General features: G+C 39.5%; 1 pseudogene; it reads right to left on the reverse strand.

The window, feature by feature from the left end:
• Window positions 1-11,730: 11,730 nt before the first annotated feature.
• Window positions 11,731-12,473, reverse strand: LOC129149628 (AN1-type zinc finger protein 5-like; annotated as a pseudogene).
• Between the last annotated feature and the right edge of the window lie 1,368 nt (window positions 12,474-13,841).

Genomic DNA, 13,841 nt, shown 5'->3' on the forward strand with positions numbered 1-13,841 from the left:
GGCTATCGGGGCCACAGTGCACATCAAAGCAACTGGTCATTCTGGTCGTTCCAGTCATTCTGGTCGTTCTGGCGTTCGGTCGCTTGGCTTTTATATAGAGAGATATATTTAATATTTGTTATTGCTTTTTAGAGAGCGAGGAAGGGAGAGAGATAGAAAGATAGAAACATCCATGAGAGAGAAACATCATGGATTGGCTGCCTCCTGCAAAGCTAAATTCAATAAGAGCTCGGGGTACAGATAGGACAAATGGATGACTTGATGGGTTCCACTGTATTGAAAGTGGTTCTACAGTTCTAAGAGTGATAGGTACAAAGAAATCTAAACAGCAGGAACTAAGAGATTATTAAATCCAAGGAGCCGAAACCGGTTTGGCTCAGTGGATAGAGCGTCGGTCTGCGGACTGAAGGGTCCCAGGTTCGATTCCGGTCAAGGGCATGTACATTGGTTGCGGGCACATCCCCGGTGGGGGCTGTGCAGGAGGCAGCTGGTCGATGTTTCTCTCTCATCGATGTTTCTAGCTCTCTATCCCTCTCCTTTCCTCTCTGTAAAAAATCAATAAAATATATTTTGAAAAAAAAAAAAAAATCCAAGGAAAACCAAAGTTGGTCAGAAAATGAATGTAACCAAAGAGCACTTCGGGGTTCAGAAGTGAATATATTTACATATCATAGTAAAAATAAACACAGAACATTAATTCAACCAAAGTTGTGATGTAACTTTTGGGGAAGACACAATGGTAAGGAAAGTGAGAGAAAGGGGTAGCCTAAAAATGCTAAATCCACATTTTGTCTAATAAGAAGTTGATAAAGAATGACTAACATTGGATAATCAGAAGATTGCAGTTTATGCACATTAATGAGAAATCTGGAAGAAAATATTAGAAGAAAGAGATAAAGGTGGTGAAAGTTATTGCCTCTGGAGATTCAGGGGTGGACATAGGTGACTTCTAATGTTTTCTCTCCAAATCCCTACAGACCTGACTGTATGTCCCACAAACACATCAAGTGTGTTTACATGCAAAACCTGCCCCTGCATTCTCCTCCAAGACGCTACCATTCCTCTCTTTATTCATGCTTGAAACTTGAGATTCAGCCTCTAAAGCAATGCTGACCCATTTCCCCCATAAGGCACTAGGTCCCATAAAGGCCACCTTCTAAATAGTTCTGACGTATATCCTCCCATCTCGAGACCTACTAATATAATTCTAGTTCAGGCTTTTGTCGTATTTTTAAGACTTTTTTTTTAAGCAGTTTTAGTTTCACAGCAAAAGTGAGAGTAAGGTACAGACATTCCTCATATACTGCCTACCCCCACACATGCATAGACTCCCTCATTATCCACATTGTCCACCAAAATGGTACATTTTTCACAAGTAATGAACCTATACTGACACATCATCATCACCCTAAGTCCATAGTTTATGTTGGGGTTCAGTCAGTGTTGTACATTCTAGAGGGTTGGACAAATGTCTGATGACACCTATTCATCAATATCTATATATATAAAAGCCAAGCGACCCTGAACGCCAGAACAACTGAAATGACCAGAATGACTGGTTGCTTTGATGCACACTGTGGCCCTGATAGCCCCCTCCTACCCTGATCAGGGGTGGGGCTGGCTGGCCAACCACCTGCGGCCCCTCCCCCCTGACTGGCCCAGCTCCGATCAGCCCCAATCAGGGCCAGCCAGACCCCACCCGTGCATGAATTTGTGCACCAGACCTCTAGGAGTATTATAAAGAGTATTTTCACTGCCCTAAAAATCCTCTGTGCTCTGTCTCTATTCATCACTTCTCACACAGCACAAGCCCTGGCAAACACCAATATTATTCCTGTCTAAATAATTTGTCTTTTCCAGAATACCACGTAGTTGTAATCATACTTTTGTAAATACACTTTTAGATTGGCTTCTTTCACTTACTAATATGCATTTAAGGTTCCTCTGTGTCTTTTCATGGCTTGATGGCTCATTTATTTTGAGCACTGAATAATATTCCATTGTCTGGATGTCCCACAGTTTATCCATTCACCTACTAAAGGACATCTTGGTTGCTTACAAGTTTTAGCAACTATGAATAAAGCTGCTATAAATATCCACATGCTGGTTTTTTGTTCAGACATAAATTTTCAGCTCTTTTGGATAAATACCAAAGAACATGCTTGCTAGATCTTATGTTAAGGCTTGTTAATTTTGTAAGAAACTACCTAACTATCTTCCAACGTGTTTGTACATTTTGCATTCCCAACAGCAATGAATGAGAGTTCCTATTGCCCCAGATTCTCACCAGCATTTGGTGTTATCAGTGTTCTGGATTTTGGCCAAATAGTTGTACAGTGGTATCTCATTGTTTTACTTTGCATTTCCCTGATGGCATTTGATGTGGAGCATCTTTTCATGTGCCAATTTTCCATCTGTACATCTTTAATGTGACGCTTATTATGGTCTTTGGCCAATTTTAAAAATCAAGTTGTTTGTTTAATTTCCCAGGATACACATTTGTAGGATGGTGGGTTTTTCTCTGAACACTTTAAATATTTTACTCCACTATCTTCTTGCTTGCATGCATTGAGTAGAATTCAATATACTTCTTACCTTTGTTCCAAGTAAGGTGTTGTTTCCTCTCATTTTCTTCAGGATTTTTCTTTATTTTCTATTTTATTCAATTTGGAAATGACATGCCTATTTAGTTTGAAAATGATATGCCTAGGTATAGTGTTTTTTTGTTTTGTTTTTGCTTTGATATTTATGGTGCTTGGTGATTTAGAGCTTCCTGGAACTGTGGTTGGTGGTCTAATTTGGGGGAAATTCTCAGTCATTATTGTTCAAATATTTCTCCTGTTCCCTCTCTCCCTCTCTTTTCCTTGTAGTATTCCCACAAGAGCATGCATAGGTTATACCTTTTGTGGTTGTCTCACAGACCTTGGGTATTTTACTCTGTTCTTTTCAACCTTTGTTGTCTTGGCTTTTAAGTTTGGGAGGTTTCGATTCACCTCCAATTGTCTCAAGCTCAGAGATTCTTTCCTCAGCTGAGTCCAGTCTACTAATAAGCCCATCGAAGTCATTCTTCATTTCTGTTACCGTGTTTTGGGTTCTTTTTCATTCTTTCTTAGGATTTCCCTCTCTGCTTACATTGCCCATCTCTTCTTGCATGCTGGCTACTCTATCCATTAGAGCTCCTAACATATTAATCACAGTTGTTTCAAATCCCCTGTCTGGTAATTCGAACATCCCTGCCTTGTCTGGTTCTGTTGTTTGCTCTGTCTCTTCAAGTTGTACTTTTTGCCTTGTGGTATGTCTTGTGAATTTTTCTTGCTGGTGAGCATGATGGACCCGGTCGATTGAACCGCTGTAAGCAGGCCTGTAGCGAGGTAGCTGTGCGGGGAGGGAGTGCTCCGCAGCCCGGGGGTGAGGTCTCAGTCTCAGAGAGCCTGTGCCTCTGGACCGAGCATGTCAAACTCAAAGGCTACCACGGGCCAAATAAACAAGGTTTAAGTTCATGTGGGCCGCAAAAAAACAACAGCTTCAATTTTCATAGAAATGTAGGTTTATTTCAATAGAGACATGCTGAATACAAAGGGCTGAAATAAATGAGTCATCGTTAACATAAAATAATAGAACATTTTAATAAAAATTAATTTTTTTCTTGAACATTAACTTACCAGACACTGAATAACTGCACAAATAAGCGTAACACAAATAAACCTATTTTTCTTGTTCTCCGAAAGCGAAATATTTCCTGTTGCGCACACCAAACAAGTCAGCCCAAGACTAATGACGTGCAGTCAGCTGCTAAAATATTCGCTGCTAGTATTAGTGGAGAGAAATGGTGTGCCTGCGTGTAAGGCGCATTAGGGAAATGAATGCAACACGAATATAGTAATCAGTCATTAGCGAATGTTGTAGTTCATTATTAATAATTATATATAACAGAATATTGTAAAAATTAAGTTATGAAATTTTTTTAAATTATATTTTATTAATTTTCTACAGAGAGGAAGGGAGAAGGATAGTTAGAAACATCGATGAGAGAGAAACATAGATTCAGCTGCCTCCTGCACACCCCCACTGGGTATGTGCCCACAACCAACGTACATGCCCTTGACTGGAATCGAACCTGTGGCCCTCCAGTCCCCAGGCTGACGCTCTAGTGGTTACAAAAATAGGTTTATTTGTGTTACGCTTATTTGTGCAGTTATTCAGTGTCTGGTAAGTTAATGTTCAAGAAAAAAATTAATTTTTATTAAAATGTTCTATTATTTTATGTTAAACCAGTTAGGGCAAGTTATGAAATTTTTATTAAAACATTTTTTACATACCGTTATATTGGCTGGGCCTCAAAAACATTCATTGTGGGCCACGAGTTTGACATACTTGCTCTGGACTGTGAGCGTCACATGTGCTTCGTTTCTCTCCCCCTCAGGTAGGACAGGATGGCTAGATGGAGCTAAAGTTCAGTGTTTCCTTTCCCCCAGGCCAGTTGGGCTCTGATAATACCCAGCAGGTGAGGCCCTGGGCAATTAGTTTCCCTGAGGGCAGGTCTTATTAAGAACAGAGTGCCTGGCCGGCTTCAAACTGTCTTTTTCTCCTCACCCTGCTGGAAGCATGAGGAGATTCTTCTCCCATATGAGCTCCTGGAGGTAAAACCCACAAAATTGTGGAGTCCTCCTGAAGTTTTTAACTCTCAGTCAGTCCACACTGACTGAGCCTCCAGCAATTCATCAGTTTCAGCTCAGGGTTCCTACCCCAGCGCTGATTCCCAGGCGGTTTCCACTTGTCCCTGTTCCGGTAAGTTGTGACACCCTGTGTGTGCCTGACTGTCTCAGCAACCCTAGGGGGTGGTTTGCCCCAGTCCTCCCCGCTCTTGCAGTTCCCAGAAGAGCTGTTGGTTCTTCATTGTGCTGAGCTTTTTACTTGTCAGTTTTCATCTGGTCTACTAAAATTGATCCTGACTGGAGGCCCTTTCTCCCCTATTGTCTCTTTCCTCTCTTTCCACATTCTGCAATTTAGCTTTTCTTTTAGTCCTCCAAGCCCCTGTATAGGCTATTTTCATCTTCCATTACTTCCATTTTCTACCTGACAAAATTTTATTGTATGAGTTAAGATTCTAGTGGTTACAAATGGGAGAAAAGACAACTCAAGCTGGCTTAAGGAAATTGATTGACTCACGGAGCTGAATTTCCAAGGTAAGCTGGCTTTGGGACTAACTTGATTCATGGATCAAAATAGGTCACTGAGACTGTTTTTCTCTATCTCTCTGCTTATCCCCTGCTTTTTGACATGTGTTGATGTAATTCTCAGTGTTATTGCAGTGGCAAGTGGCCATGATAATTCCAACCTCATATTGTTGAGGTTCAAGTCCAGCTAGGATGAGAGGATGCAGGCATACCTCAGAGCTATTGTTACCGATTGGGGTTACCAGCTGGGTAACCTTCTCCTCGATGCAGAAAAGATTTTAAGGTCAACGAAAATGAAAGTAAAGCAGGCAAGAATGTATTGACCACAGCAAAAATATAGTTAGAGTGAATCAAGGAAGGGCATAGAAGAAGCAACAGGAGACCTACGCTGGGCTGCTTTGGCTCACTGGGAAGTCAGAGAACAGGGGGCCTTGGAGACAGGATCAGGGGTTAGCCCAGGCTGAGCTGCCACTGCCCATTGCTCCCCTGGGTGCAAGTCTCCTGGGGTCCCATAGATGTGGGGAGATACGTGCCTGAAGTGGAATGAATGGCACAGGCACGCTCCCTGTAGGGAGAGTGTGAGCTGGGTCCTTTGTCCTGAGCATATTTCTCTCTCTTGCAGGTGGAAATCTTAGGGGAGATACCAGGGGAGGGTCTTAATAGAATATTCATCAGCTTTCCAGGTGTGCTCTTTCAGGGTCATCATCTCTACTGCTTGGCCAGTGCCAGGGAAGGGGTCATTAGTCAATGCAGCTGGTCCTGAAGCAGCCATGGATTACTTGTCTGGTTTTGCTGCTTTTTCTGGGCCTGGAGCTGAAATACAACTGAGGCCTAGATGCTAGCTTTAGGGAGGAAAAGGTCAAGGTATCTAAACCCTCTGACCAGCCATATGAAAGACTAGGGGTCCAAACTGGCTGGTCTGCTGGCTACTGGGTTGCCCATAGATAGGCGGTCTGTAGGCAGTGTTGGCACGACCCGTGTTCAGGACCCCAGGACAGGCCCCACCCCAGCCGCTCATATCTAATTGCCTACCTAACAATATCATTGGTTCAGTTCCAGACCACCACAATAAAGCAAGTATCACAATAAAGTGAGTCATAAATCTTTTTGCTGGAGAGTCTTGTCTTTAATTTGTAAAAAAAAAAAAAGCAACCTCTGTGTTGTGCAATGAAATGAGTTATTTATGCCTGTATCTTACTGAAACACAGTGATCTATATTAATTTTTTAAGACTCAGCTTAAGCATCCCCACTAGACTGAGATCTTTGAGGGCAGGGACTATATCTTTTTCATCTTGGCACCTTAATGCCTTAAACATATTAAGTGCTCAATAAGTACGTATGAATGAAGAACTGTTATAGGCTATAGTAAGAAGCTAGGAAACTTCTAGAGCAGGAGGAATAGGAAAACAGACAAGAAAATTAACCAAGGCCAGTTTATAACCATTTTGCCTCAGGATCTTATCTTGAGAACAAAGGGTTAACCAAAACCTGCAGAAAAGGAGGGAGAAGGGAAGGGAGTGAGGAGGGGGGAATCTTAATGCCCCTTCTCTCTCACCTGAGAATTCATAGCATAAATCACCCAACAGCAGGAGAGAAGGGGGGGAGGAAGAAAGTACAGTTTTCATCTCACTGTTTAAACAGTGAAGCCAGCAATCTCGGGGCTTATCAAGATAAAATCACCAGGTACTTCTCATAAATTCTAGGAAAGCCATAACAAAGTAAAAGGGGAGACCTTAAGAGTTCATCTGCATCAAGATAATCGGCAGAGGAATTTTAAAACCTATAGACAAAAACATACTGAACTGCCAAAGCCCCACCACACCCTCTCCTCAGGTTAGCTGAGAGAGCCCGCCTGCACCTTATAGGCCAGATGTGTTTTGATAAATTTGCCTGCTTGGCTTCTTTAATAAATGAACTTGCTTTACTTTTTAAATAAGTGGACTTTATTGCAACACTGCTGTCATTCATTTGACTTCATTCCTACAAGATTGACAAGAACCAATGAGGGGATGGCCCTCTCCCTCTAACTCGGGGGACTGTCCTACAACACCCTTTCTGGTGTTTCTGGGGTGCCTATAACAGAACCTGTTTTTAGAAAAAGAGGCAGCAACTAACTGCTAGGGGAGTTGGGGAAAGTTTCAGAGAGGTGGTAACACTTCAGACAGGCTGGCTAGTGAGCTGAGCGTGGGTGCACCAGGAGTTGGGGATATAGCAAGAAGGGCTTCAAAAAAGAAGGAATAACCTATGAAAATGCACAGGTCAGCAGGGAATGTTTAAACCTAAGCCATCTGGATTAGAAGTAGAAGATAACATGGGAGGAAATGGGACAGGTCAAGGAGATAGGGGGAAGTTTATAAAAGACAAAGAAAACAAACAAACAAAAAAAAACAACAACAATGAAAACTTAAAATTTGTATTTATCAATAGGCAATGGAGAATCACTGCAAGATTTTAAATGAGGGATTCATGTAATCACGTATTTTATGTTAGAAAGACAACATTGATTTCTTCTTCTGCCCATCTATCCTCCCCTCTGCTGTGAGAGTCAAGAAACCAACGAGGTCCCCCCACCCTGATATTTCAAGTACTCTCACCTTGCAATATTGGGAGGAACCACTTTGTAAAGTATACAGTTGTCTAACCACTATGCTATACATCTGAAATATTAACTGTAATATTGAGTGTAAACTGTAATTGAAAAAGAAAATACATTAAACTGAAAGAAACCAATTAGAATACTGTTACCTAATCAGAGCAGAGAATTATGAGGGAAATCAAGAGAGGTACTTTTAGGAGGTAAAATTAAGAACTGATAGTGATACACGCATTTAGATATGGAGGCATGAGAGATTGTAGGAGATTATCAGACTGACCAAATGGATGGCAGTGCCAGGAACAAAGATAAGGAGCAGAGAAAGCTAGAGGCATTCTGAAATATGCCTCCTCTTCCTTCTTTGACTTGCTGTTCTGTGCTGTATTTTCCTTTGCTTTTTCAATACACACACACACACACACACACACACACACACACACACACACACACAGCCCAGCTGGCCTGGCTCAGAGGATGAGCATCGACCTATGAACCAGGAGGTCATGGTTTGATTCCCAGTCAGGGCACATGCCTGGGTTGCAGGCTCAGTCCCCAGTGTGAGGCATGCAGGAGGCAGCCACTCAATGATTCTCTCTCATCGCTGATGTTTCTCTCTCTCTCCCTCTCCCTTCCTCTTTGAATCAATAAAAATATATTAAAAAAAAAACATTTAACTCTTACTATGTGCAACACAGTTAGGCTAGATCTACCCAATTTGGTAACTATCTTTCCAAGACTCTAAGGACAAGGAAAGGATGATGTTTCTAGAAACCTGTAAAGAGGGGTTCTGGCATAAATTCACCTGCATAGAGTTATAATTTTCCCAGGAGAGCCCTATGGGAAACAGGGAATTTGAGGAATCTAGCTGTAAGACTTAGTTGGAGCAATGAAAAAGATGATGGGGAAAAGCAGCAGGGACAAACTCTTACCCTGCATTAGCCAATAATAATAGCGTCCACCGCCCTGCCACCCAGTTCTATTGAGTAATAATTGACACATCACTGTATAAGTTTAAGGAATGCAGCATGGTGTTTTGATTTGCATATTTTGTGAAACGATTACCACATAGGTTTAGTTAACATCTGTCATCTCATGTAGATACAATAAAAAGGAAAGAAAAAAATATTCTCTTTGTGTTGAGAATTCTTAGTATCTACTCTCTCAACAACTTGCTATATACCAGTATCATAAGTAGTATTAACTATATCACCAAGATATACATTAATCCCTAGGAGTTCTTATATATTTATCCTATAACTGGAAGTTTGTACCTTTTGACCACCTTCCTCCAACACACACCCCCTACCACCTCCTGCCTCTAGTAACCAAAAATCCGATCTTTTTTCCTGTGAGTTTGGTTGTGATGAACTCTAGCTTTTTGCTTGTGTAGAAAGCTCTTATCTCCCTCCCCTTCACTTTTGAGTGATAACTGCAGGTCATAGTATTCTTGGTTGGAAGTTTTTTCTTTTAGCACTTTGAATATATTGTGTCACTTCCTTTTGGCCTACAAAGTTTGTTTCTGCTGAAAAAATCAGTTTGTTTTTCTCTAGATGTTCTATGATTTCAGGTCTTACATTTTAAGTCATTAATCCATTTTGAGTTGATTTTTTATATGGTTAAAAAGAATTGTCCAGTTTTATTTTATTTTTTGCATCTATCTGTGTCATTTTCCCAGTACAGTGAAACCTTGATATAATGGACTAATTCAGGTGAGGGGTTGTCCATTAAAGCTGAAAGTCCATTACATAATAAAGTAGGTTTTCCGAATGCTTATGTTAAAAATTTGACAAATCAGTTAACCTGTTTTTACTTATGTAGACACATTTGTGTAATTAAAATTAAATATGTATGAAAAGTTTAATTTCACAGAAAAGTTTTCTATATGTTACAGTAATTTTAAATTTATACTAAGTAGGTCAGGTAAATGCAAGCATTCACCAGTCACCGCTAGTAAACAAATGCACACAGCTGAGGTGGGGCTTAGTGCACATAGGAATATCGCCAGCAGGCATTAAAGCTGCTGCAAAAAGTCACGCCACTCGACAACAGAACCAGATACTAGAGTCATGCAGTGCGATCATGTGCTAATCATTTGCTGAACATTGTTTATGAGCAGGTACTCTTGATTTAAATATGTAGGCTACAGTTGTAGACGTGTAATATTTATTTATGTCAGTGAAATTACTACAGTGTTTTTTCCAATATATAGCCTATTTTCTAGAATTTGTCAAAAAGAATAGTGAATTAATAACAAAAAAAATGACCTGTTAATTTAATTATATGCAAATCTTGGTTAAAAGCATTTTAAAATTAACAGGGTATTAATTTTCACATATGACATATGGACCGAAAATTTTGTCCATTAAATCTAAAGTCCATTAAGTAAAGGTCCGGAAAATTGAGAGTTTACTGTACCAGTTGTTGAAAAAACTGTCATTTTTTCATTTTATATTCTTGTCTTTTTTTGTCATAGATTAATTGACCATATAAGCCTGAGTTTATTTCTGGGCTCTCTATTCTGTTCCATTGACCTATGTGTCTTTTTTTGTGCCAGTACACACTGTTTGATTATTATAGTTTTATACTATAGTTTTAAATCAGAGAGTGTGATACCTCCAACTTTGTTCTTTTTTTCTCAAGATTGCTTAAGTTATTTGAGGTCTTTTGTGATTCCTTATAAACTCTAGAATTATTTATTCTACTTTTGAGAAGAATGCCATTGGTATTTTGATAGGGACTGCCTTGAATATGTAGCTTGTTTTGGATGGTATTGTCATTTAAACAATATTAATCCTTCAAATTCATGAGTACCACATATCCTTCCATTTATTTGTACCTTCTATTTTTTCCCATGTTTTATAGTTTTCAGTGTACATGTATTTCACCTCCTTGGTTAAATTTATTCCTAGGATTTTATTCTTTTTGATGTAGTTGTAAATGTGATTGTTTTATTATTTTTTCCTTCTGTTCATTTGTCAGTGTATTAAAATGCAACAGATTTCTGTATATTAATTTTGTATCCTGCTACTTTACTGCTTTCTTTTAATTCTATTAGTGTTTTGGTGGATTCTTTAGGGTTTATAGTTTCAGTTTTCTTCCTTTCTAATTTGGCTGTCCTCCTCCTCCTCCTCCTCCTCCTCCTTTCTCTCCTCCTCCTCCTCCTCCTTCTTCTTCTCCTTCTCTGATTGCTTTGTCTACAACTTCCAATACTATATTGACTAGCAGTGGTGAGGATTCACATTTTTATCTTGTTCCTGGTTTTAGATGAAAAGCTTTCAGCTTTTTGCCATTGAGTATAATATTAGCTGTGGGCTTGTTATATATTGCCTTTGTTGAGAGTTATTATCATAAATGGATGTTAAATTTTGTCAAATACCTCCTCTGATTCTATTGAAATGATCATATAATTTTTATCCTTGGTTTTTTTGATATAATGAATCACATTACTTGTTTTGTGGATGTTGAACCACCATTGTCCCTGGTAAAAATCCTACATAATTATGGTGTATAATTTTCTTAATATATTGTTAAAATCAGCTATTTTGTGTGTTTTTTCAGGTATCTGTTTATTGCTATGAATTTCCCTCTTAGAACTGCTTTTGCTGCATCTTATAAATTTTAGTATGTTATGTTTCCATTTTTCTTTGTCTCAAAGTATTTTTTTTATTTCTCTCAATTTTTTAAAAATATATTTTTATTGATTTCAGAGAGGAAAGGAGAGGGAGAGAGAGAGATAAAAACATAAATGATGAAAGAATCATTTGATTGGCTGTCTCTTGCATGCGCCCTACTGGGGATCAAGCCTACAACCTGGGCATGTGCCCTGACCAGAAATCGAACCATGACCTCCTTCCTGGTTCATAAGTCAATGTTCAGACACTCTCCCACACCAATTGGGCTCTCTCAAATTTTTTATTGACCCATTTTTTGTTCAGTAGCATGTTGCTTAATCATTTTTTTTTAAATGGCCATGCATCTGCTCTTTAATGTTTTCCTATGATATATTAAAATAAAAACAAAGTTTCAGTCACTTCACAAGTAGTAATATACATTCTCTGGATTTTTTCAGCCACAACAACTGGATTCTCTTTTCTGATTTTTGCTGCAGCTTCTGCTTTGTAATCATATGGACAGTTGTGCTTGTCAGAGTAACGGTGAAATCCACAAAACAAATTTCCACATCGGCAGTCAAACCCTGTAAGGCCAACTTTCTTTCTGCACATGAAACATCTATTCTTCTTTGGTTTGGGTAACGCAGGAGCTTTTTCTTCACTTTGAGAAGTACTGGGTTGAGAAACTGATGAACTGGGCTGAGTGACAACTGGCTCTGACACCTCTGTTTTCGGGGTAGTTATTTAGTCCTCTATTGAAATGCTCATTTCTGTCATTTGCTGAGTTACAGGCAAGGCAGCCACAGGCACATTTCTTGATTTTTCAGATGTGCTGCCAGCAGCACCTTCACAGTTGTTTAAACTAGCGTCTGCTCTTTGCACAGATGCAGAATCTGAGTTAGGACTGTTGGAAACACTAGCTGTCCCCATTGGGCTCATTCTGCCACTATTCTGCTGCCACTATTCTGCTGTTCTTTGTAGCAAACAGAACACATTCCATTTGTCCTAGGATTCCCATAAAAGCCACATCCTGTACTACACAGCATGGGCCCTGGGGTCTGGTTAGTCTCCTGAGCCATATTTTTCTGCGGTTGTATCACGGTGCACGCGGGATATTGGTGTGAGATAGTTCAATATTTTCCTGTGTCTCTCCTCCTCTCTCTGTTTCTCTTTGCATGTTGCTTAATCTTTACATATTTGTGAATTTTCCAGTTTTCTTCATGTAATTAATTTCTATTTTCATACTATTGTATGAAAAAATTGTTGATATTATTTCAATATTCTTAATTTATTAAGACTTGTTTTGTGGCCTAATGTGATCTATCTTGGAAAATGTTCCATGTGTATTTGAGAAGAATAGGTATTCTGTTACTTTTGGATAAAATGTTCTGTAAATATCTGTTAATTTCATCTGGTCTAATGTGTCATTTAAATCTAATGTGTTTTTTTTAAATTAATTTTCTATCTTGGTTTATCCATTGATGTAAGTCAAGTATTAAAGTCCCTTACTATTATTGTAATGCCATCTAATTTTTTCCTTTAGGTCTGTTAATATTTGTTTTATATATTTAGGTGCTCCTAAGTTGGGTGCATAAATATGTACATATGTTATATTTTCTTGTTGGATCGATCCCATGATCATTTTGTAATACTCTTCTTTGTCTCTCATTACAGTCATTGTTTTAGAGTCTATTTTTCCTGATATGCATATAACTAGTGCATGTTTCTTTTATTTTTCCTTTGCATGGAACATCTTTTTTCATCTCTTCACTTTCAGTCTCTGTGTGTTCTCACATCTAAAGTGAGTCTCTTGGAGGCAGCATATAGATGTATCTTGGGTTTTTAAAGAAATGTATTCATCCAATATCTTTTTTTTTTCATCTTCACCTGTTTAGAGAAAGGAAGAAGGGAGAGAGAGAGAGAGAGAGAGAGAGAGAGAGAGAGAGAGAGAGAGAGAGAGAGAGAGAGAGAGAGAGAGAGAGAGAGAGAGAGAGAGGAACATCAATGTGAGTGAGAAACATCCATCTGTTGCCTTCCATATGTGCCCTCACCAGGGATTGAACCAAAACATAGATATGTGCCCTGACCAGGAATCGAACCTGCAACCTTTTGTTGTATGGGACAATGTTCCAACCAACTGGGCCACCTGGCCCCTAGGGCAAGTGATTGTGTTTGAGCGCTTTAAGAGGCATTTTACAATTTGCTACAGCCCTTTGGGTCTTGTGGACATGAGTCCTGTTGGTTTTCAAAGCCAAGATGCTTTGTGAGCTCATTTCTCAGGCTCAGGTCTTAAAAGTTGGGGTGCCTGCCCTAGTCAGTTTGGCTCAGTGTATAGAGTGTTGGTCTGTGGCCCAAAGGATCCCAGGTTCAATTCCTGTCAAGGGCATGTACCTCGGTTGCAGGCTCCTCCCTGGCCCAGGGCCTGGTCCTGGCACATACAGAAGGAAGCCAATCAATGT

Source organism: Eptesicus fuscus, chromosome 7, assembly GCF_027574615.1.
Source record: "Eptesicus fuscus isolate TK198812 chromosome 7, DD_ASM_mEF_20220401, whole genome shotgun sequence".
In the NCBI taxonomy this organism is placed as follows: Eukaryota; Metazoa; Chordata; class Mammalia; order Chiroptera; family Vespertilionidae; genus Eptesicus; species Eptesicus fuscus.